The sequence below is a fragment of the Patella vulgata genome, chromosome 3 (assembly GCF_932274485.2).
Source record: "Patella vulgata chromosome 3, xgPatVulg1.2, whole genome shotgun sequence".
NCBI classification, from domain to species: domain Eukaryota; kingdom Metazoa; phylum Mollusca; class Gastropoda; family Patellidae; genus Patella; species Patella vulgata.
Genome location: NC_065881.2, coordinates 24,951,901 through 24,979,469, shown reverse-complemented (window position 1 = coordinate 24,979,469; position 27,569 = coordinate 24,951,901). Strand labels below are relative to the sequence as shown.

Below are 27,569 nucleotides of genomic sequence, written 5' to 3'. Positions count from 1 at the left end.
TTAGAGATAACCAGTGTATGTTAATAACAGGCCAATTGCCTACACATGAACATAAACAATTCATATGGGCTGCTTATCTGACGGCCCCATTTCACTCGCAAAGAGATACACCGTCAAAAGTGAAAATGGACGTTTTTGATTTTTGTCTTAATAATGAGTAATTGCTCCACCAATCCTCAGACATTCAGCAATTCGTCGTGGCATGCTCCTATTCAACCGCCCAATCACGATTTGGGGCAATCTGACCCACTCCTCTTGCAGTGCCACGGCCATTTCTTGCAGTGTTGTCGGTTGTCGGTTGACGTTGACGAACACGTCTCCCGATCAAATTAAACGTAACACACTAAAGCAAAGATACACTAAACAGTAAATCTCATGCAAGAACCGACAGGAAAGCAAAAATGGATAGATACACCAGCACGCGGCAGTTTTCATCAACCCTTCCCTGAAGTGTATGGCGCTATTGCGTGTTGCATGTGCAGCTCAGTGGTTCCGTTGGGGCGATAAGTTCTTCATCTGTGAACATTACTCTCAAAGCATGTCAAGTAGTGTCCATGACTATTTATCATATCACAACCTGCATAGGTATTTGCATTTCAATATCCCCTACTTTTTTTAAGAGTATATAATATTTTCACTGAATTGTTTGTAATAATATATCCAGAATTATCTTTCTTGTTCTTTAAAATAACCCCACCCCCTAAAAAAACCGCGGTTACAGTTATAAACAGATGTATAATATACATGTATTAGTGAACATTAAATAATTATACCAATCTGAATTTTGATTTCGATGTCTTCAACACAGCTACTTTCCGACATGTTTTTTTTTCTGGGCCCGGTTTTTATAGGTACCATAGTTTATTTAAATGCAAAGAGCGGTCTAAGCAATGAAAAATTCACAGTACAAAGGAAATATGCACATTAATAACAAATAACTCAGTGTTATCTTCTATCCAGTGGCCTTCGGATTATAGAAGAGGTTCCGTTTGAAAATGCTTTTTTCTAAACTCGAGTCCCTTGAACAAACAAAATGAGACTGACCTGGTACCGCGTTTAACTGCGCCACCGAAATGATATTTAAATTTTAAGCAATGAACTCACACCACGGATGCACTTATTACGCTGAATTTCACCGGTGCGTGGTAGTCATTGTTGAGTTCTAACAACCTTGATCTAATAGCCTACAAATACATGATGTCATGTGTTCTGTACAAGGTTGACAGGGAACTGGGAGAAACTAGTGCATTCAATGATGTATCTTATCTTCAATTAAACTAAGTTATATCGATGGCTGGTGAATATCGGGCAGTGTTTTTTATACGTTACAAACCGTGCGAAGCATTCTACAGTTTTACACAACACAACATCTTTTATTTCAAAGCACTGAAAATAGATGTACCGATATTCTCCGGAACACTTATCGTCTACGAATTTTACACTTTGTTTAAAAAGCTTATGAAAACTGATATGAAGCAAAACAATAATTTCGGTACTATAAAAATAACTCTATATAGTCATATGAAATAGTTACCAGTATTCTACAGCTGTGTTGACACTAATTTTGTTCCATCATAAATGAAATCTACTGAATTTTGTTTGTTTAACATTTTCTGTTTTCTAATTGTCCAGTTGTTACCAACTTTAATATCGCCACTGAAGTCAACCTTTTGTTGATTATCCCCCTTGTCTAAAGGCAGATCCTCTGAGACGGCACCACTACTCGAATCATCCGGGACTTGAAGTTCAATATCGTCCCAACCACCGAACCCGCTATCTTCCATGTTACGTGTGTGATTCTCCACGACAATTTCTTCAGTTTTTGGTGGAGTAATCGAACTCAACAGCCGTTTTCTCGATGCTATGACGCTCTCGGCTTCTGGCGATATTACCGAACTGCTTGGGCCTGAACTGATAACCATTGGTCGATTTAGTTGACCTTCCATTAGTTTCCCACGAAGCTTTTGTTTCTCTTTTCTACTTCTGCGTCGACTCTGTAAATAAGCTTGTCTCTGTACATTTTTAAAATGAGCGGGAAAAGTAAAGATATCGGCTAAAACGATGAGTCCAATTACAGAGAAGGCGACAATTACAGCAGTGGAACCGATATAAGTTGAAGAGGTTCTCGGATCAGAAACACTCGTCTTTTTTAACGTCAGCTGACGATCTTTAAAAACCGTCTGCATTTTTTGTAAGGCTATCACCTCTTCCGGCACAGTATCATTCGGCGGTCGTGACGTTAGATCAATTTCTGTGCAGATAGTTAATTTGTTCTGCCAGGTCGAGACTGAATATAAACAAATTAATAAAACGAAATTGATTAATATATTACTAACAAAATGACAAATCCTGACAAATAAATTCCCAGCGGTCCCGAATTGCCGACTAATTCGGGAATTAGCTACAAATGACACAGCTTTGTAATATTTCACTTCAAATTAATCGACTCAAATCTATTAAGATATGATGACAATATCTGATAGCCAACAAACCAGTATAGGTTATCTTCGCCTGGTGTTGTCATTACGGTTGCCAAGCCGAATGTTTGCATCATATTCTAAAAATCCAATCGCACCCCCTCCCCCCACCCCCCGCCTACGGTTATCGGTAACCCTACCGAGTACAGTCACCCTAGAGTGAAGCCAATCCATATATAATGACAATATCTGCTTGATATCCAACAAACTAGTTTGGGTTATCTTCGCCTAGTGTTGTCAAAATATGTTTGCAACATATCCTCAAAAGTCAATCGTACACCTTGCACCTTAGAGTAAAGCCAATCGTAACCATACCTGAGTACAGTCATCCTAGATAAACGCCAACCATAACCCCACCTGAGTACAGTCACCCCAGAGAAAAGCCAATCGTAACCCCACACTCTGTTTTGAAAACCATCTTCAATTTGTCGAGTTATTATATTACACGTCCGATATATAGTCTGCGTTAATAAACTTTATGTTATCAGGGCTAAAAAGGCAATCGACCTAACTCGGCTCTTCAGTATAGTGGAAAAAATCACCTAATGTAGTTAAGATAAAAGACGTTTGCCATATATTTGTATATTGGTGTATACTTACCTACAGCAGACGGTGTAATATCTGATAATGATGATGACGATGATGACATGAAGAAAGATGTAGTTGATATAGCAGTAACTAGTGTTGACGATGGTAAAACGGGTGTGGTTAGTAAAATACCAATAGGACTGACAGAAGCTATGTTGATCAAACCACCTGTAGGAGGAGATAAGTAGAAATGTATAGAAAGCTGTGCATATCCTATCTAACTATAATTTTGTGATCTGCGATAATAATTGGCTGATATTACAGGGGCTGAGATAATAATTTGCCTTTAGTACAAGATCTGTGATAATAATGACAGGATGTGTGATAATAATTTACCATTATTATACGCTGTAAGACAATAATTTACCATTATTACAGGTTATGTGATAACAATTTACAGTTAGCGCAGGATCCGTGATAATAATGTACCGTCATAAGCTGTCTAGTCGTTCGGATGGGACGAAAAACCGAGGTCCCGTGTACACATTGGCGTGCACGTAAAAGATCCCTTGGCAGTTGGAATTCGATATAAGAGTAGGCCGTAGTGCCGCTGTCCGGGCAAAATTTCCCTCATAGCACACTTTATGGCGTATGCCCGTCTTCACTAGCCCAGGTTAGGAGCAGAACAGTAGGACGTTAAACTCCATTTCATTTCATTTCATTTTACAGGACATACGATAATAATGCACCGTTATTACAAGATGTGTAATATTAATTTACGGTACCGTTATAATAGGGCGTGAAATAATGATTTACCGTTATTACATGATGTGATAATAATTTACCGTTATTACAGGATATGTGATAAAAATTTACCGTTATTACAGGATCTATGATAATAATCCCATTCCTCGTCATGAGAGAGTAGAGCTCCTGGGTATAAAATATGGTTAGCGTTACTAAGTTGACAGAATTTACGAGACGGATTATATTCAAATGATCTACAGATGAACTTAGTAGAATTATCACAAATCTTCTTACAGTCTTCAACACTAACTTTATCTACTAAACCTCGATTGTGAGCTACCAGACTCGATTGTTGGTATTTTATATACTCACAGTCTCCTAAAAAATAAATCAGAAGAACACACCATAAAGCTAATATCCGTGGTTGGCATTCATAATAAAACAATTGGTGATTATCAATGGTTTACCATAATGATGATATTTTAAAATTAGTGAAATAGGATTTGTTTAATGGTTTTCCTGAAATCATGTCAATATATCTGAACCTTTTCAGACATTTCTAGGAAGTAATTACATATTTGTAACAGCATGCCTTTTTCTGATAAAACTGAACATCATGGGCATGTCGAAACATTTTGTAAGAGTTCTATCATTGTAAGATTGAATGAAAAGAACTTCTGTTTGTCACATTTGTAGTTCAACAAGTCAACAGTGAGGCTGATGTCCCCCGCCGAAATCCCAAAATAGATAGATGACACATATTAATTAATCGCACATTTATTTTTTCAAAATTATCGAGCAATCAAACTATACACTAAGTTTCATCACTCACTATCAGATAGAATCAAGATTACCTTAGGTTTAGCTCGAAATGTTAATCATTGAACTCAGTCAAGACATTCACCTAATGAACACCAAGTTTAACCATTTTACCTCAACTAAAAGCAGAGTTGTTATGTTCCAAATTCTTGACCAATCAAATTGCTTATCGCTCCTTAGCCTAAGCAGAAAATTCTCACCACCGAACTTAATCAAGGCAATGATATAATGAATCTATATTTGGAGTTTCATTGCTATCACTTCATCATAACCAAAGTCATCGTGCCGCAAAGCATCAACCAATCAGATTGCTTATCTCTGCTTACCGTAAGCAGACAATGTTCATCATCGAAGAACTCCGCCAAGGTATTCACCTAATGAAGGCCTACACCAAGTTTGAACATTCTACCTCAATTAGAAGGAGAGTTATTGTGTTCTAAAGTTTCGACCTATCAAATTGCTTATCGCTCTGCTTACCCTCAGCAGAAATGTTGATTATCGACTTAGTCAAGGTATTGATGTAAAAAACCTATACACCAAGTGTCCTCACTCTGACTTAATTAGAACTAAAGTTATCGTGTCCCAAAGCATCCACAAATCGAATATTGCTTATCTCTGCTTACCCTAAGCAGAAAATTCTCATCTTCGAACTCCATCAAGGCATTAAACTTATAGACACCTACGCCAAGTGTGAACATTCTAACTCAATTAGAATGAGAGTTATTGTGTTCCAAAGTCTCGAACAATCAAATTGCTAATCGCTCTGTTTACCTGTAGCAGAAAATGTTCATTATCGAACTTAGTCAAGGTATTGATGTAATGAAACTATACATCAAGTTTCAGCACACTCACTATTTAGAACTAAAGTTATAGCGTCCCAAATCATCAACCAATCAAATTGCTTATCTCTGCTTACCCTAAGCAGAAAATGCTCATCTTCGAACTCCATCAAGGCATTGATCTAATAAACAAATGAAACCGGGTTTAACGTCCTACTATTCTGCTCCGAACTGGGCTAATGAAGACGGGCATATGTCATACAGTGTGCTATGGGGGAAATTGTGCCCGGACTGCAGCACTACGGCCTACTCTTATATCGAATTCCAACTGTCAAGGGATCTTTTACGTGCACGCCAATGTGTACACGGGACCTCGGTTTTTACCTACACCAAGTTTCAACATTTTAGCTCAATTAGAAGAAGAGTTAATGTGTTCCAAAGTCTCGGCCAATCAAACTGCTTATCGCGCTGCTTACCTCGAGCAGAGAATGCTCATTATCGAACTTAGTCAGGTTATTGATGTAATGAAACTATACACCAAGTTTCACCACTCTCACCGCTCCATCAAGGCAATGACCTAATAAACACCTACACCAAGTTTGAACATTCTAGCTCAATTAGAAAGAGAGTTATTGTGTGACCGTCATTTATAATTAGAAACTTTCATAAGTAAATAGTGATGGATATACTATACCGAAAGCCAATATTTGATTAAAATATGAAATAGCTTTGGGAAAAGACATAGATTATTTAACTAACATTCAATCCAACAATTAACTGTGTAATTATTTTACCTTTTCTTACTTCACACAGGGAGGGTAACGGTTCACTGCAGTTTAAAGGCAACCACCAGTTGCGTATCTTGGTGACGGTAGCTACACAGGAGCGAACAGGTTCGTCGACTGTCTCCAGTCCAAAATTCCAATTTGTCCAGTCTTTTTCGTTCCCATTCGACCAGGTCCAGTTATCTTTTGTGTCTTGGTGTAGACCAGTCCAGAATGTCCAGTCCCTAAAATATAAACAATTTTTATTCGGCATATAACCTATTGCTAATGTAACTGTACTTTTTAGGCGCTCAAAAAGTTATATTTTTGAGCAATGAAAACTTTCACAGATATTGGTACAAGCATACTTGCTCCTCTCTTTTTGTTCTATTTCGTCCACGTTGCTGTAATATCAAGTTCTGTTGAGTTTTTATTGTTCAAAAGTTCCACTGAAGTGGGGAGTGAGATTTTTGTCAGAAAAACGTGGGACCAAGAAAGGTAAGAATTTGCTCACAGCTGAGCTTGTATTTCATCTTCGGGAAATTGACCGATATCAGCATTTCGGATTGCCGGATCTGTAGTCCGCAAAACAGGTGAATAGTCCAATATCACGCATTTCCTAAATATTGTCCGACAGTAACAACATGATATCGACTTTTTAATGCATATGTTGGGCGCATTAGCTAGAAAGTTCAATTGCCCATGCGTAACCGGGAGTTTGGTTTTATGTGGTTAATTATCCAGTAAATTTCGCAAAGTCAAGTCAAAGTTGCGCCCTCTCTCGAAATAAATCCCATAAGTCCTGCATTATTATAAACATTGGAATTGTGACGACGAATTATGATTAATAAAATAAAAGCACAGATATGGTCAATGAAGATATTGAACTGGCAATGTAAATGCATTTTCCGAAATGGCAATTCTTACATTAATTTCAATGGCGTCGACATCTTATTTTAGGGCTAGTTACGAACCTTCCTTTGATTTTGTTCATGATAATATAAAAGACCGCATAATCTAGCCAATCACCTAGTTATTCTCAAATGTTAACAACCCATCCAGATTAATATTCGTAGAATATTTGTCTGAATGATAGAGAATATATCCGCGCGGATTAGACCCTTCCCGTGCCGATTGTAATCGGCGAGCAATGACGTCTACATACTCCTCGCAGCGTTTCGTTTGATTAGAGCTAATCCCACTTAACACTGCTGTAATGGAAGCAAATTTCTGTTCCAAATTATGACCAACAACCAATAGCTAACTGCGTAACAATATCATTACGATTTAAACAAAGCTCCAAATTGGTTCAACTATGTTTACATAACGTTACGTCATGACTCACGATTTTATTATGCCCAATTAACCAGAGCAGAGCAGAATGTTGAAGAAAAATTAATTGCGTGACAAACGAGGCTATCAACACGTATACAATGTAAACAATACTGTTTGGAGACGAACAACACTTTCGCCGTTTTTAATAGTTTAAATCAGTCCTTATCCCCCTTGCTATTTAATCGATTTCTATTTGTAACTAGCTTTATATATACGAGGGGAAGTCAATAAGTTCATAGAAGTGGATATAAAACAGAAGCCAATGGTTGTGATATTGATTTTATTTTTCAATATAATCTCCCTGGACCTCGATGCACTTTGCCCATTTGTCTTCGAGACTGTCTATGCCCTTGCGGTAGAAGTCTTCTGACTGGCCCATCAGCCACGCATCAGTAGCTGCCTTGAGTTCATCATCATCGTCAAATTTTGTACCACGCAAGTGTGATTTCAAATTGCGAAACATATAGAAGTCGCTTCGGGCCAGATCTGGACTGTAGGGTGGATAGTTAAGTTGTTCAACGCCACATTGTTAAAGTGAAGCCTGTGCGATACGACTCTTGTACACTGGAGCGTTGTCATGAAGAAGCATAACTCCAGCAGTCAACATGCCGCACCTCTTCTTCTTGATCGCCGTTCTCAATTGGTTCAACAAGTCAGCATAGTAGACCCCTGTTATTGTAGTTTTAGGTGGTTTATAGCCTATTAGTGTCACACCCCTTGAATCCCAAAAAATGGTGGCCGTGCTCTTGCCAGCAGAAGGCTGAGTTCTGAACTTCTTGGGTGCAGTTACACCACTATGACTTTAGACTAAAGACAAATCAAAGGAATAATTTGACTTTAGATATTAATAATAAATAGAACATAGCTTTACGCTATTCACGTTAATTTCTCATCACACAATAAACATCACTTAACATACAACCTAATTTACTTAACGCTTACCAATTAGTCAGCGGTTTATTTTTAAAAAAAACATTAAAAATGCTTGAAGAATTTAAAACAATACGAATTTTTTGAATATGTTTATCTATGGAAGATAGGTGCTATTGTTCTTGATCAATCAGTAGGTACATTTTTTTTAGATTAATATTTGATTTACCAACTATTAGCAAACCAGTAAACTCATGTCTTAATGGTCCTTTTTTAAATGCATTAGAAGTCACAATGGGTAAAATGTTTAAGAAGTCACCATCGGTAAAATCTGAATTCCAGTATGCATTAATGGCTCATAATTAAACGTTATTTATAATCAAAATCCTGCAAACTATTATAAAAATTCAAAAGATTGTTTTAAGATTTTTTTTTTATGAAATATATTGGTGCATTGTAAAGTTTGCCCTTAATCTATCTTTCAAGTAAAATGTAAGTAGGTCTTCCTAGAACCCTTTTAACCTTTTTCTTATTTTTTTTAATAAACACTCATAAAACTAAGAGCTAAATGCAATATTATGATTTATAAATGCTTTCGGATATTTTTGACTTAATGAAACAGTTACAAAATATCATTTTATCTCCGAGAGCTTATAATATAATCAATTTTAAAACATCCTTTATCATCACAAAATATCCGTCATCACAAAATATCCTTCATCACAAAATCTCTCCATTCAAAATGTTGAACGCCCTCCATCACAAAATACTCTTCATGACGAATTAAACTTCATTACAAAATACCCTCTATCAGAACATACCCTTCATCATAAAACACTTCCATCATAAAATACACCCTATTAATCAAAATACCCACCTTCAAAAAATACCATTAACCCCTATATCTCTACATACCCTCACAAAACACTCCGAAATCCTTCATCACAAAATCTCTCCATTCAAAATGTTGAACGCCATCCATCACAAAATACTCTTCATGACGAATTAAACTTCATTACAAAATACCCTCTATCAGAACATACCCTTCATCATAAAACACTTCCATCATAAAATACACCCTATTAATCAAAATACCCACCTTCAAAAAATACCATTAACCCCTATATCTCTACATACCCTCACAAAACACTCCAAAATCCAAACGGATGAGAAAAACGGAATTGAAGAATTTTTGAAAGCTTTCACATAGTATCTACCTATTAATATTTTCAATTTGTGAGAATTGTAAAGCGGTTCATTTAACCAGAAAAGCCTTAGATCGCTATTCAAAGAACAATTTAAATTTATTTCATCGTTTGTACAGTCCTGAGCACATGTTTGGTACCACATTCCACACCATTTTCTAATTTTGATAAATTTTTTTGGTCTCCGGTGTTTTTACCACAAAATTTTCATAAGATATCGGGCTTAAAAAATATTTACGTAGGTATATACACCAACTTTGGCTCATAACATGAATAATAGAGTGATGGACGCCATCTGTAATTTCATACCTTCCTGCTAATTTATTTTTACTCCCACGGGGGCCCCAAACATGATTCAAGTTTCAAATAGATAGGAAACCTAAATACACACAGAACCACCCCAGTTGATAAACGGTGTCCCTGTGTGGTACCATATCCCACCAGATTTTCCACTTTTGATAGTATTTTTAGTATTTTCATCACAAAAGTTCCACACGATACCTGTTAACCAACGGCCTTAAATTATTCTGAACCCTCATGTTCAATATAATATGTTTGTTGCATTTATAGTGATAGTTCTAGGTAGCTGTAGTTTGTTTTGTCTCTAGGCTAGTTTAGATAAGTATCGTTTTAGCTCTATAATGATTTTCTTATGTTTATTTGATCACCGGCTTGTTGTACACCATTTTACATCCATAACTGATCACCACTCGATGCTATCTTATAATTATGTGTCAATAACCGATTTATTCCTTAATCAAGATAACACGACATAATGTCATGCGATTCACTAAACCAGATTTCGCCGTTAATTTGTACATTTATGTAGCTTACAATGTTCACGTAAACTTCTTTTGAAACAGAATATTGTCAACGTCATATTAATCAAATAGAGCACTGCCTTCAGAACTATATAAGTTTTAACCTTCACCATTCCGTCTGTCAATCCCAACTGTTTCGTCATGAATAATAAATTGTCTGGGATAATTCCCATTGGGATTACTCGGGAGTTTTGTAAACAAAGTGTAACATGAATGTCTGGTTAAGAGCTTTAAGGTACAACAAATTTTAGACTCTTCCAGCGTAGCATGAATGTCTGGTCAAGAGGTTCGAGGTACACATTTTAAACTGTTCCGGTATAACATGAATGTCTGGTCAAGAGGTTTAAGTTATACATTTTAGACTCTTCCTGTATTTCAATAACAACATGAATGTAATGACGTTCAAGTTACACATTTTAGACTCTTCCAGTCTTAAATATTGGATATCAGAAGCCCATCTTTTCCCCGGTAAGATCACAGCATCAATGTTGATTTAAACTGACAAATAATTCATGTTTTCAATGTCGAAGACCTTTGATGATACCGAGTTAGAGACTTGGCTACTTTAATTCACCTAACACAAAAATCGCACCAGGGTCGCGGCTCTGTGATAAATGTCTGTAAAACCTTTCATCACCATGGACCCATTGTGAGCCTTATTGATAAGACAACAGTAAAATAAGGTGGGTTTAACTTAATACTGCGCTTCTCCGACTGGGCTAAGGAAGACGGGCATATGCCATACAGTGTGCGATGTGGGAAATTTTGCCCTGACAGCGATACCAGTACCTACTCTTTCTAATTCCATTTGTCAAGGGTGTTTTTACGTGTACGTCAATGTATACATGGGGCCTCGTTTTTCGTCCAATCCGAACGACCGTCATTTGCCAGGCCCTGCACCTCTGACAAGGGGGAACCACGTCGAAATATCCCGGCCAACACCAGGCTGGAATACGGGACTCCAGCCAACGTCTTACCCACTGAGACACCACGGATCCCATGAATAACAAGAATTCAATCGTAAGATTTATCTGTTTCAATATCAAATTTAATAGAAATCCAATTATTAATCAACAACAACCCCCTCCCAAACAAGCCTCTTCGCAGGTTTATTTCGATTAATGTCCAGACATCTATTGTCATGTCTGTTAAATGAGTTTCATTCACGCTAGCTATATACACTCAATCAATCCGGTTTGTGTCGAGTTTATAATTAAAGGTCAACATACAGATTTACATGAACGAGGAGCCCACGGAAACACATTACAAGAAATATACACGCATATATCATGTATCTAAGCGGCTGTCAGTCAGGATACGCCCACATTTTTCTAGAGATGGATAGAGAACAAGCTAAACAAAAAGCGATTTTTCGTAACATCAAGGGCCATAATTCAGGAAGATACAGTAACCAAGTTTCATTAAAATCGGATCAAAATTGTGACCTCTAGAGGGTCCACAACTTTGATATAACAGATGTTTACACTATTTGCGTAGACGGGCGGCCATTTTGTCTGGCAGTTTTGCTCCGATTTTCATGAAATTCGAACTCAACCAACAATATGGTGTAACGGTGACATATTCGAACGTTTTTTTTTTTAAAATCAGATAATAATTGTGACCCTTCGTTCTCAAATAGCGTAAAAATATGGTATATCAAGGTTGTGGACCCCATAGAGGTCACAATTTTTATCCGATTTTGTTGAAACTTGAAATGTAAGTTTATAACCCAAAGATCTCGCATCCTGTCAATATTCGTGCATATCGGACCATAACTGCCTGAATTATGTCCCCTTATTGTACGAAAAATCGCGTTTTTAGCTTGTGGACCCTATAGAGGTCATAATTTTTTGCCCGATTTACAAAAACGTATTATTATATCACCGTTACACCCTAAGGACGGCTGAGTCGGAATTCGTGAAAATCGGCCCAAAACTGGCAAACAAAATGGCCGCCCTTCGTTCTCAAATAGCGTAAAAATATGGTATATCAAGGTTGTGGACCCTATATAGGTAACAATTTTTATCCGATTTTGTTAAAACTTGAAATGTAAGTTTATAACCCAACGATCTCGGTTCCTTTCGATATTCACGCATATCGGACCGTAACTTCCTGAATTATGGCCCCTGATTGTACGAAAAATCTCGTTTTTTTGGCTTGTGGACCCTATAGAGGTCATAATTTTTATCCGATTTAAAAAAAAAAACGTTTTAGTATATCACCGTTACACCCTAAGGACGGCTGAGTTCAAATTTCGTGAAAATCGGCCCAAAAATAGCCGGCCTTCGTTCTCAAATAGCGTAAAAATATGGTATATCAAGATTGTGGACACTATAGAGGTCACAATTTTTATCCGATATTGTTGAAACTTGAAATGTTAGTTTATAACCCAAAGATCTCGGTTCCTTTCGATATTTGTGCATATCGAATTGTAATTTCCTGAATTATGGCCCTTGATTGTAGGAAAAATCACTTTCTTTTTAGCTTGCTCCCTATCCATCTCTCAAATAGCGTAAAAATATGGTATATCAAGGTTGTGGACCCTATATAGGTAACAATTTTTATCCGATTTTGTTAAAACTTGAAATGTAAGTTTATAACCCAACGATCTCGGTTCCTTTCGATATTCACGCATATCGGACCGTAACTTCCTGAATTATGGCCCCTGATTGTACGAAAAATCTCGTTTTTTTGGCTTGTGGACCCTATAGAGGTCATAATTTTTATCCGATTTAAAAAAAAAAACGTTTTAGTATATCACCGTTACACCCTAAGGACGGCTGAGTTCAAATTTCGTGAAAATCGGCCCAAAAATAGCCGGCCTTCGTTCTCAAATAGCGTAAAAATATGGTATATCAAGATTGTGGACACTATAGAGGTCACAATTTTTATCCGATATTGTTGAAACTTGAAATGTTAGTTTATAACCCAAAGATCTCGGTTCCTTTCGATATTTGTGCATATCGAATTGTAATTTCCTGAATTATGGCCCTTGATTGTAGGAAAAATCACTTTCTTTTTAGCTTGCTCCCTATCCATCTCTCAAAAATGTGGGCGTATCCTGCCTGGCAGCCGCCGGTTCGTACAATCAGGGGCCATAATCTATGACGTTACGGTCCAATACATGCCAAAATCGAAAGGAACCGAGATCTTAGGTAGATACGCCTATATTTCAAGTTTCGTTGAAATCGGATAATAATTGTGACTTGTAGAGTGTCCACAAACAATTGTGGACGGACGGGCGCACAGACAGGGGCGACGACAATATACCTCCACATGAAAATGTGGCCGTATAAAAATAAAATCCCTCTAAATTCGAAATAGGGAGTGTTTATCTCCTAATAAAATGATATTACCAACCACCCTAACAGGCAATCAAACGTGGATGCAATAAAGATAAACTAGCATCTGTCTATCTAACATGTTTACAAAAGAAATTAAACAATTCAAAACACCCCAATAAACAACAAGGCAGTCTTCCCTTTCTACCTTTGTCAAGGATACATATAACGGAAAAATCCCAATACGAAGCCGCCAATACGGAGCATAATTCGGGAACGGAAAGTCGCGGAACGCTAAATATCAACAGGATTCGTCCTCTCATGACCACAATGCTTCACATGTAGACCTTATCGCGGACACAAGGTTTACACAAAAGGTGACGTAACTTTGGTATGCAAGATTGTGAAACGCAAGACTTGGATAGGGTTTGTCCTCTCATGACCTAAATGATTCGAACAAAATTTGAATTCTTTTGTTAAAAACTGTAGCCTCCATCACAATGTTTTCGGCCAAGGGGATAACACTGGAAGGCACCGTAATATCGATAAGTACGTCCTCTCATGACCCCAATATATTCCACCAAATTTGAAAAATAAATCCGCTGAAAATGGTTACCTCTATCGATAGGGTGACGACCTAATACGCCCATACTGTAATATAGTCGTATGAAAATTCGCAATAGTCGTGTATATCAAAAGAAGCACGACAACAAATCACATGAAGAGTTGTGTGTATCAAAAGCCACTTTAAAAAAACATCCGCTGCGTTCAATTACTGTCTGTCTTGGATTGACTGAAGTGTTGATTTTCAAAATAAAAGAATTCAATAAAATTTTGTTGTTTTAAATCAGGAGATAGAAATGTCTATACAGATTTAACTTCTGTTTTTATATAAATCTTAATAAAGACCGGTTTAATCAATAAAGAAAATAAAAAGCGCGGTATTAAGAAAATATAAACGACGTGTGAAATGTTAAAACATGCAATTGGCATGGTGGTGATAATACGATACCAGACAGGGGCGTCTGATAAAGTCTACAAAAACATGTAAATATCAACAAGATAAAATTAAGATAATTACAAAGTTAATATATAGCAAGATACATAAAAATACGGAGCATAAAAAGAGTTCAATATAAATAGACTTGCAAATTGTCAAACCAAGTCCAGGGTATTCAAGAAATTGTATGACCAGAATATAGATTTTACTGGCCAGTGGAACAACAAAAAAAAGTTTATTTCAATATTAAAACCAGTAAGATCAATATTGATTTTTGATAAAATGGGGAAAAACATTCTGTAAAAATCGAAATGCTCCATTTATGTTGTTTACACATCGAAACCGGACTTCAGCGAAAACACCTGGAGGCAATTAAAGATGAATCTATACAAGATGTTTTGTATAGACGATATTTCCTCTTTTTTATTTATTCATCACCAATCGGCTGATTAACTCATCCTATTGCTTCCCTACATCAAACGAAATAATTAAAGCTACTGCTATCTTATTTATGAAATTCATCTTCAATCAAATTAGCGTGCCACCTCTCCATTGATTGAAAACAATACGATATATAAAAAAAATGCGTTGCTTTACAAAGTACATTCATTTGTTCGTTCGAACTATATCGTCTTTCGCTCGACTGAAATTTAATTCATTCGTCTTCATAAAATTTGTTTGATCACAGGAAACATTATTTTTTCCTGAGCTCAACTGAAATCAAAATTGAGCGTTCGAACCAATACATTGTACGTAGTGCAAGTGAAATTCATTTCACTTAAATTGCGTTACTTGCTTGCTGGTTGGTATTTAACATCTGCTTCCATATTACTGATATCGGCGTCTTGCTCTTAAACCTGTTCTTTTATTGTGAGTACGTCAGTAGAAAATATATACCATTACTTTTTTAATGTCCCAATTATACCGTTCAAAGATATTATATTAAAGATACATTATGGGAGATTAGATAAAGAGCTGACAGTTCTCACTATAATAGTTAAAAACCAGATAATGCAAAGGGAATTTTCTAAAAAATGTCAGTCAAATTGATCCACTCTGAACAGAGATTTTAGCGTTTGAATTTTCCGCCTAGCCTCGATCATCATTACTAAAGTAGGTTCGATAAAAAACATAGTCTCGATTATCCATTTCATGATTAAATCATGAATGGAAGTAGAACAGCAAATCCGAACCTAACCCAATAAACATCGCAGGCTAGCGATGACATCGAGAGTTAATTATGGTCTGGATAAGTTAATTAATGTCTAATTAATAATTTAGATAACATTTCAGGCCTAAAGAAAGATCTACAATAGGCAGATTTAGCTCTTGCATAATGTATGTTTAAGGGTTCTGTTACGCGAACGCCAACTTTTACACGGGACCCTTCAATCGCTAATATCCGATTTTAAATATCTTGATAATGTTCCATTTGACGAATATTAAATCTCTTACTAAATGTTTTATTCACCATTTTCAACAAGAAAATATTTCTTGCAGTTCAACGTTTTATTTTCAGCGCGAAACGTTTTAGCAGTAAACTTTGTTTTATTGATTAATACAAATCCGCACATTAATACACGGCACTGATATTTAACATATTTAAAATTATTAGTAATTGATATTAGATACACGAATTAAATGATATTGATGTAACTTTCCCTTATTACACCAAGCTACAAGTATCATGCAAAACTTTGTATATGCAATAAATAGATAATAGAAATTATATCTGGTGGCCCATAAAAATCGAGTACACTATTTAAAGTGAAATAGTTCAAAACATATTACACCTATAGCATTCACATTTTACATATGGTACAGAATTATGGAGCCGAATCGTTGTCATATTAAGAGCAAATATCATGGTTAAAATTGCAAAATTATCATAATCAAAATGGCCATTATTAAGATAATAAAATAAAACCAAGTACGAACAATCCAAACCATTAGACAAAATTCGAAGTCCTAAAAAAATGGTATAGGCAAAATAGTGTAATAAGGCAAAATAGTGTAATCAGCATATGGACTGTTCACCGTGTACAAAATACACGACAAACAGTGGTAACAGGTGTCTGGAAGAGTAAGCTTACCCTGCCTGGCGCCACACCCGCCATAGCTGCATCCAAACTATTAGGCGAAATCTCGGTAAAATAGCGTGATTGGCCAATGAACTATCGTTATGCAAAATGCACGTGATGAACAGTGTTAACGATGTAGTAGACAGACATTACCAGGGAGATAGTATACGCGTCAATTAAATATATCTAGAATAATAGTCGAGAGAGACATGTTATATTTACCAATCAAGTCAATATGACGGCCATAAAACTTTTTAAGGGTTTTAATAAGTTTAGTTCGCAAGTATCCCTGTAGTTGAAGCTTAGATGACAAATGCCTCGATCTACTTAAAAAAATCAGAATAAAATGAACAAGCTCTCGCGTAACGAATTAGTTGAGACACAAACACTCCATAAGCTGGTGATATTGGAATGTTACTACTAAGTTAACAATCGGAAAGTCAAAGTCATCACGTTTATCGTACAATTTAACACTTAGTTTATGGCAATTGTCAAAATCGAGACGCAAATCCAAGTAGGAAGCGTATTTGTCACCATCAGTAGTGTTTTTAATTTCGAGCTCATCAGGATATATGAATTCTAAATAATCACTAAATTTTGGATTATTCAGTGATAGAACATCATCGATATATCGATAAGTGAAATTAAAATGTCTGACTAATCGTTTATTTGATTTTACAAGTGCCTGTATGTAATCGGCTTCGTAGGAATAGAGAAACAAATCAGCAAGCAAAGGTGCACAGTTGGTGCCCATGGGGATACCTACAACTTTCTGATAAAGTTCCCCTCCAAATTCAACAAAGATATTATCAATTAAAAAATCCAACATCTGAATTATCTTGTTGGCGGTGAATTTATTTTTGGAATCACTATGGTTCTTGACAAAATTTGTGGAATCGAATTAAAAACTAAATATTGATATCTAACATTTCCTGATTTAGATGAAAAGACACTGTGAATAATGTCTTTTAACCGAGCTTTTAATTTACTATGGGAATTTTAGTGTACAAAGTAAAAAAGTCAAACGTTTGTATAGATGAGATTGAAGCAAGTGATCTAGATTGTAAACCATCAAGTAATTCTTTGTAATTTTTTAATATCCACATTTGATTAAAACCACTACGAGAGTATATTTTGTCGCAGTATTTTTGAATACCCTCTTTCACTGCCGTTAGTATGGGTGTCAATACTTTTGAAAGTGGTTTTGTGGAACAACGGGATGAACCTGCTATAAAACGTTGCTTGTAGGGATTTTTATGTAGTTTAGGTATCCAATATAACAAGGGCAGATCTGTATGGGTATCTCCACATGGAGTACCAAATGCAGTGAGTACAGATCTGTGATTGGATATAATTTCATCCTTACTAAGCGTAGAGCGTTTATACGTAGCACTGTCGATTGATTTCCCTAAATTAAGTTCTTTGAACAGGCAGTCATAATAATATCGTTTACATATTGGACGCTTTGTCAGCCGGTACAATGACATAATTGTCATGTAAGGCGTTGAGATTTTCAACAATGCTAACATCATTGAAAATAGATTTAGGCCTAGTATCAACTAACATCTTCCCTCTTGGCTCATGATCTGGCGTAGTCCTCTACGGCATCCATAATAAGTTTGAAATTATGATCCCATGAAAATGGTTGCGGTTCCCGGTATTTGGGTCCTTTGGACAAAATCTCACGTAACTTATTATTCTGGACTATGTTTAAATCACCAGTGACTACATGTCCAGCTGGTTGGTAAATGAAGGACGACGTAGAGCAAGAACAGGGTAGAGGGTCATCATATAATTCTTTTGTATTGATGTTAGATAATGCGTTTCTGTAATTAAATATTTTGGATGCAGTGGGTTTAGTATACGTATAAGAAATCCTAGGAACAGTAACAGTTTTGAAGTAAGGAGGGATGTGTGCTGTGACTTGCTTATGGCTTAACCCGATAGCACCAATGCCTTTATTAGCAAATTTCAGTTTTAGAAAGGAACTGTTGGTGGTGTTCGACACATCAGGCTCGGTCGCAATGTCAAGAACAATGGATACAACCCTGTATTCAGTGGATGCAGGATCAGTGCAATTTGAATCCAAACATTCAGATTTAAGTAATTTCAAAATAGTAAGTGGAATCGAATATAATTTAGTACGTATATGGTGTGACCCTAGTGGTTCTTGGATAATTTCCAAAAGGGCATCAAGTGAAATCGTGCTGAGCTTGGGTGGTGTGTAGCGACGATGTCCATGACTGCGTTTTCAACGAAGAAACTTTGGGAATAACGTCATGACATTAACATTGCTACACGCAGGGCTAGACAAATTTCCAATACTAGCTACATTGTCATTGCATCCGTAAGGGGTGGCAGTACCTAATGTACGTATCCAATATTCCTCCCGGCTTCTGCGAAAGGGAGTACTCAAAGTAGGGCTGTTGGTATGGTGGCAAATCTTCTCTAATATAAACACCCTCAAAGATAGTACAGAGTGGTCAGGTTTGTTAAAATGCCTATAAAGAATCTGGTTACTACCCTTATTAATATTGTGACGATGACCGTTAATGCGTAAATGTAAAGGGGATATTAGGACCATCAAAATCACTATATTAATATCAAAACAAAAATTGCTCGACAAATATTAACAATGCAAAAATTTGGTTATGTTTTTTTTCCCTCTCTACTTTTCGCCTTGGCAAATTCACTGTAAATTTTTCACCTTTGCATTTTCAACTATCAGGTTTTCTCCATTTCATTTTCGACTATCACAATTTGTCCAACCTAACTGACCATATTTTATCTGGACTACAATTAATGCTCTCTGAATGTGATTATGGACACCCGACGTCATAAATCTATGTTGACATAAATGGCTAGTTTTTCGGTAACCGAGTGAAGCGTAAGCATCCTCTAAGCTGAATTATTAACTATATAAAACAATATTTAACGTAATATGTTACTTGGAGGTAATTGATAAATTGTACGTACCAAAGAGGTGTACTTTATTTAAAGTACCAATACGCCAACATCAAAAGAAGACGTCACATCTGTATTTTGACTGAAGACCACATAAAACTTATTAGACCTATATATTGGCTACCAGATACTTGTTTTAAAAAAAATCCGCATTGCAAAAGTTTAAATAAACCTCTGCTAATGAATAAAATTCAATAACTATTAGTAATATGATGCCATCGGCCGTCAATAAGTTAGTTTTTTTTTTAACTCTTTGAGTCTTGTCGGAAAGGCAAATATTCGCATGGAGAGGCCTTGCACACCTCTCTTCAGGGATATTAAATTTTATTTTTTAATTTTCCCCAAATAACAAATCTTTATCAATTAAATATTGTAACTGTGCTTGTGGAATAAATAACTTTGCCGGACCAACTGACGAAACATGATACTCTCTACCATGTCTTAATTGTCTTGTTTGCAAATTTATTGTATCGTTTAATAACTGTAAAGCTTTTCTTGATTGATTCAGGTAGCCAGACACCTCTTCTGTAGTTACACTTATTTCAGATATAATGCCAGCAATCCGCACACTTCCATGCCGATGTTCTGTCAAAAATTCGTCCCGTCTATTAAGAAATAAAAATAAAATAAACCAGAGACACAGAGAGAGAAATGGGGCTTGACGTCCAATCGACACAAATTAGGTCATTTCGGGACTAACATATGGTTTAATTTTATTTCAATAATTCGCTTGCGCGTAGGGGTCTTTAGCAGTGGGAGGAAACCGGAGGACCCGGAGAAAACCCACGAGGTTGGACAGGCGACCCTGCTCCTTGCCACGTACAACCGGGAAATCGAAAACACGCCAGTTGACTCAATGACAGACTTTATGATACAGCGCGCACACGCTAACCATTCAGTCATCCAACCCCCCCAAAATAAACCAAGTACGAACAATTCAAACCATTAGACAGCATGGGTATCAAATCCTAAAATACGGTATCAACAATGAGCCTGCCTCAAGTTTTGATGATATAACTCATTAAACAAAAAGTGGTCCAACATGACAACGAATTTATTTCATTTTTTTTTCAATAATCAATAAATACTAACGCTATCAACTTCGGCTTATCCCGGAACCACGTTTGGTATTTGAAAATGAAGAGATGAAAAAAGTTATAGTGAATTTGCAAAGGCGAAAAGTAGAAAGTGACAAAACATAAGTTGAATTTTACATTTTTAAAGGATAATATTGGTGCCAGTCATTATCACATATGTGATAGAACTGGTTAAACACGTTCCAAATATTATTTTATCACAGAGATCATTGCTACGATAGATGAGTAATCAATGTTTCAACAATAGGAAGTGACGAACGCAAAAGGAAAAAACGAGTTATCCCATTATATAACTGACTGAAGTGACGGGTGATAACAGATACATGGGCGAATTTCTGCTCTCTAATAATTCCTTCGAAGACCAAAAGTTGTTGTATGGGACTGTGAAAGGATATCTGATAATTCATAAACAAAATTGACTGTCACTAGATAAGAGAACATGAAAGAAAAATAGAAAAAGTCCGTGCATTACCATGTTTTTATAAGTAGAGAATGAATAAACACCCGTGAATGTACGGACTGATTTTTACTATGATAATTTTTCAATTTTAACCATGATATTTTCTCTTAATAATAGAACGATTCGGCTCCATACAATATGGGTGTTCGACAACGCATCACTCAAAATTGTAGGTTCATTGCTCAAATAGTGTTCCATTCACATAGTACTACTTTTAAAAAAAGAATGTTAAATTATGTTTTGCAGGACTGATAAGCCACATCACACTTACCTTGGTTTACATAAACAAATTTTAATGTTAATGTTACAGGTACAATACATTTTTAAAAATTATTACACTTCAAATAATTTACTCGTTTTTCTGGTCCACTCGATATATATTGTATATTACATTACTTTGTAAATTATTTGCAATAAAATATTTGAAACCAGTAGAACAGCACTACACGAATAAAAACCCACCCACAACACATATCACATACGGGCACTGTAAGTAATAAATAATTAAAGTTACTATCCAATCAAGGGGATGAATATCAAAACACACCACAAACTGTATGTAAACAGTCAGCTCTGAATGTCCGTGGTGTTCATTGGTTTATTTTACTACATTTTGTGTTATGTCTATACTATTGTCTGTAATTTATTACATATTGGTATAATTGATATATGTTAAGGACCAATACTCTATTATTCCACTTTTGAAGATGGCTGCGGGTTCCCCTTCTAAGGTATCAGTAGCTTCGAACTATGAAGTCTGTGTCCAAACTATATCACGCCTTTTAGCTATACACTACATCATATAACTGTATCCAAACTATACTCTTCAAAAAAAGTAGGGGATATACAGAAACAATACAAAAGTGCGAAAATGCACTGCTGTTTTTATTAGAGGTAACTAGTGTATGTTAATAACAGGCCAATTGCCTACACATGAACATGAACAGTTCATATGGGAGGCTAAGAGATACACTGTCAAAAGTGAAAATGGACGTTTTTGATTTTTGTCTTAATAATGAGTAATTGCTCCACCAATCCTCAGACATTCAGCAATTCGTCGTGGCATGCTCCTAATCAACCGCCCAATCACGATTTGGGGCAATTTGACCCACTCCTCTTACAGTGCCACGGCCATTTCTTGCAGTGTTGTCGGTTGACGTTGACGTCGACGTCGACGAACACGTCTCCCGATCATATCCCAGACATGCTCTATAGCGGAAAGGTCAGGCCCCGAGTTCACAAAGCATTTTCAGACATAAGTTAAGAATTTACTCAAAATTGTTCGCCATATTTAAACTAGAATATAGCCCTTTATATAACTTTTGTTGTTTTAATCTATCCAATACATCAATAAGAAATTATGCAAAAAGTTTTGTGTTTCTGGATCAAAGATAATTCTCATAAATAGTGATTGAAAGTTGAGTAAATTCTCAACTTAAGTCTGAGAATGCTTTGTGAACTTGGGGCCAGGACTCATGGCTGGCAACGGCATATGGACAATATGGTGACGCTGGAGGTAGTCATTCACGACACGAGCGCGGTGGGCACGGGCATTATCATCTTGAAAGGTGAAACGTCGACCTGCACGTTGAGCAAAGGGCAGAACTATCGCTGCCAGGATGTGGTCACGGTAGTACATTCCTTGAACAATATGCAAATTCTGCCAGTCATGGTGATTCCTCCCCACACCTCAACAGACCCACGCCCGAATCTGTCATGCTGTCTGACGTTAACTTTAGCATGACGCTCATTTACTCGCCTCCAAACGCGAGCACGCCTATCGGTGAGAACATTACACGCGGCCATTGACGATTACACCAATTTCTACGCTGCCTACACCATTCACGCCTGTTTGCCATGTGCTGGCGAGTTAATGGAGGCACAACAAGCGGTCGTCACGCATGCAAATAGGCTGTATGTATCCGATTTCTAATCGTTTGGGGTGTAACTCGAATTCCTGTAACTTGGTACAAGTTTACAGAAAGCTGATTGGCCGTTTGTCGTCGATTTTGTGTACGAATGTATCGATCCTGGGCTTGTGTAGTGGCTCTAGGACGACCTGGACGAGGTCTATCATCAGCATTATGTGTTTGTTGGTACCGGTTTCACAGTCTGCTGATCACAGACTGTGACACATTAAGCATGTTGGCTACTGCTCGCTGTGTAGAACCCATTTGAAGCATGCCAATAGCACGTAGACGTTCATCATGTTGAAGACTGCAAATTAAACGTAACACACTAAAGCAAAGATACGCTAAACAGTAAATCTTATACAAGAACCGATAGGAAAGCAAACATGGATAGGATACACCAGCACGCGGCACTTTTCATCAACCCTTCCTTGAAGTGTCAAATTTGACAATGAACCCCTCCCACGTGTATGGCGCTATTGCTTGCTTGTCGCATGTGCAGCTCAGTGGGTTCTGTTGGGACGACAAGTTCTTCATCTGTGAACATACTCTCAAAGCATATCAAGTGTCCATGACTATTTATCATATCACAACCTGCATAGGTACTTGCATCTGAATTTCCACTACTATTTTTTGAAGAGTATATATAGCGCCTTTTAGCTATACACATCATACAACTTCTTTGGAAAGTTCGCATTCTCACGGTCTGTGGGCTGTGTGGGTGTGTGGGTGTGTTTGTAGGGGGGTGTGTGTGTGTGTGTGTGTGTGTGGGGGGGGGGGTATTCCTGGATCCTCTCTTGTTTCTATCAGTAAAACATTACATAATTAGAACATTTCAACTCAGATCGAAGTTTCTAGAATAGTGGATACCACTTTTAAGTTAAATAGGAGATTCATATACGTAATTGCAGTGCCCGAACTCTTGTACTTTACTTTCAAGCCATTATCGGATCATTTGATTGAAGCTTATGGTTTGAGTTGGCGTCAAGTTGTATCGACATTTCCCCGATTAAGGCGATATCTATATCCAGCACGATTCATTTCCAGTGTGAATAGATTTTAGATAAATTATCAAAATCAAAGTTAAAAATAAAAAGTAAATTATAAGTATATTTAGAAGACAAATTGAAAATTATCCTTTTGTCGATATTCTTTAGAGAAAACTGTTCATGCTTTTTCTGATCAATATAATCACACCGGGGTATTATGGATATTATTTACTAGTTCTAGTCCAATCAATATTTCACACTTAACTTCACGTGTTCACCAGTTTCAATATTCAATGTGCATATTTAAATATCGACTACACTGAGCTATTAGATTTGTAACACGTCTACGGTCTGATAGTCCGAAATTGCTTTTGACACTTTCGCACTTTACATGGCATCGACATTAATAGCTAGCCGGGAACTTTAAAGCTCAACTAAAAGAATGTAAACCTTCTAGAATGGTGGGGATGTATGTATAGTTCGTAGTAGGAAGGCTACTAGAATTCGAAGTTGGCATGGAGCTGTGGTTTGGGCCTAGATTTGAGAAACAAACATAGGGGTGAAGCAGAATCACCAAAAACAAAATCCAGTTTACACAGTATCACTAGAATCAAACGGTGCGCACCGATGCATAATGACCAGCAAAAACAGTACACATAAACTCAAAGGCTTCCAACAGAAGCACTAAAAAAAAAGGTTGCACATAGACTCACAGATCACCAGTAGAATCATTTGAAGAAACTGTGCAAAGTCTCAAAGCCCACAAGCATAATCAGTAGAAAAAAGGCGGCGCACACAGTAAAAACGCACATAGACTCACGGATCACCAATAAATTCATTAGAAGAAACTGTGCCCAGTCTCAAAGGACACAAGCATAATCACTAGAAAAAAGGCGGCGCACACTGAAAATACGTTGCACATAGACTCACAGATCACCAGTAGAATCATTAGAAGAAAATGTGCCCAGTCTCAAAGGCCACCAGCATAATCACTAGAAAAAAGGCGGCGCACATAGTCAAAGGTCACCAGCCGATATAGGGTTTTTCACTTTTATATAGATATATCAATATTGGTATTATTTAAAAAGCCCCAAGTTTCTAATAATAATGGCGAGGACAATAAAATAACTAAAGAACAAAGAAACTCTATACATGTGTGAAACTATTTTGGCTTTTTTTCTATTTTGAAAACTAGACAGGGCTTATGATAAAAAGAAAACCATCAGAGTACACTTTTTCAAGTGGAATAATTCAAAAAGTAGTATTGTACCTATACCATTAGCTTTGCACATATCGTACAATATGGATGCTTGATATTTACTCCAAATTACAGGCCCATCGATCAAATAGTGTTGACATAGTACGTGTTTTAAAAGAAATAATTTCAAATCGTGTTTTGGCGGACTGAAAGCTTCGGGTGCAGGCCCTGGGCTGGAGTGAGTTTGATGTGACGTCTCAGTAGGCAAAACATGATTTGACCTTTTTTAAAACTCGTACTATGTTATAATACCTTCAAGTTGAGGTGTAGTTGTCAAACATACCATATTGTACAACATGCGAATTTTAATGCGTTTTGATTTATCCTACCCGTTATATCCACGGGGCTACGGGACCCCGCATTTGTCATTTTTCTCAGTAAATTTACCCCAAATACATTTTAAAATTCAATGGAAATTTAAAACAACCAGGTTAGCGCCAAATGTCAAGACAGATTGATCAAATCTGTTTGATATTTTTCTATTTACCACTGGACAACATTTCTTTCACTCATAATGAGTGATAGGCCATAAGCCTATCAACAAGTTATGCCAGGATATAGTATAATTTAATAATAAATCGAGAACTATTGTCTGTCAGAATCATGTTAAACTTCGTCGGTTCATGAAAACAGTTCAATATAATTCAATATGAGTATTGGTACTTGACATGTTTGCTAAAGATGATCGTCAAGTCGACCAAAATGAACTGTTTATCTAGTGTTTGTTTATATTGTATCAAGTCGGTTACATCTGATCAAGATGTTAGCCATAATGTAGTTGATAGGTGTTTATATATTTGATGAAGATATCATCCTTACTATAGTAGATAATTGTTTATATATTTGATGAAGATGACATCCTTACTGTAGTATATAGTTGTTTATACATATTTGATTAAGATATCATCATTACTTTAGTAGATAATTTTTTATATAGTAGACTGGAGTGCCTTCCTACTATATAATACATTAGACTAGATTACAAGAACCATTTGACCATTCAATACTACAATAATTTTAAAAAAAGAGAGAGAGAGAGAAATGGGGTTTAACGTCCACTCGGCACAAACTAGGTCATTTCGGGACTAACATACGGTTTAATTTTATTTACATAATTCGCTTGCGCGTAGGGGTCTTTAGCAGTGGGGGAAACCGGAGACCCCGGAAAAAACCCACGAGGTTGGACAGGCGACCCTACTCCTTGCCACGTACAACCGGGGATTCGAAACCACGCCAGTCGACTCAATGACAGACTTTATGATACAGCGCGCACACTCTAACCATTCAGCCATCCAACCCCCCAATTAAAATAAAACTTCATATCCGGCCACTGAAAAAGTAAAACAATTTCATAGAATGTGTCCGAATATATCAACAACTGTCCTATAACTATAGACAAATAGGTATATTCAATACCTATTTAAACCCTGCTGCTCTTCACTTCTAAAAACATATATTGTTTGCGGTCTGCGTTGTTTTGAGCGTGTGACAATGTGTACTAGTTGGTCTCACTACACGCAACAACAAGCACCATATGAAAGTAAAACACCAACAAAACAAACACTTCAGCAACAATGAGACACAGATATTGGAAGCCACTTATAAGCCGAACTTTAGGCGTACAAATAGATTATTGTTAATATTTTCAAGTGAATATCTAATACTACTTAGTGTACCAGGGTCACATAGAATATTCTATTTGCCTCTGACAGTGTCTTCACGCATATTGTGTGTGTGTCTGGGGGGGGGGGGGGGGTAGTAGGTTTGGTTTGCTTGTAAATAATATTTTGAGCTAATTGGGTGACCTGGAAATAAACTCGGTGAATAACGTAACCTGCCTGGCAATCCATCTTCGGTTATAGTTGTCACCAATCATTAGCCCCACCCCACCCCCTCAGTACATGGTGTGTTGGAATCGATAGTAATGTGTTTGCATGTGACCAATCAAATAATAACTCCCCTTTCCAAGATGGGGGTGGGGGCTTTAAAATATTACTTATCAAACTTGTAAAACTTATATTACTTAGCTGGTAGTGTATTGTATGTTTCATATAAACACGGTTTTATAACAATATAGTGATCAAGGGTTGTTTTGCCTATTTTTAACAAATTTCACACAACGTGAAATTGTTATATTGAAGTCCAAAGTGCAGTACAAAATATTGAAGTTCTGCTGTGACATAG

General features: G+C 36.7%; 1 long non-coding RNA gene across 1 annotated transcript in view; it reads right to left on the bottom strand.

Annotated features, from left to right (window-relative positions):
- Positions 1–6,190: 6,190 nt before the first annotated feature.
- Positions 6,191–27,569, bottom strand: part of LOC126814797 (uncharacterized) — a 37,308-nt gene continuing 15,929 nt past the window's right edge. Inside the window, exon 4 of the long non-coding RNA XR_007677760.2 lies at positions 6,191–6,359. This is a non-coding gene — a long non-coding RNA (uncharacterized LOC126814797). The remainder of the gene's footprint in view (positions 6,360–27,569) is intronic.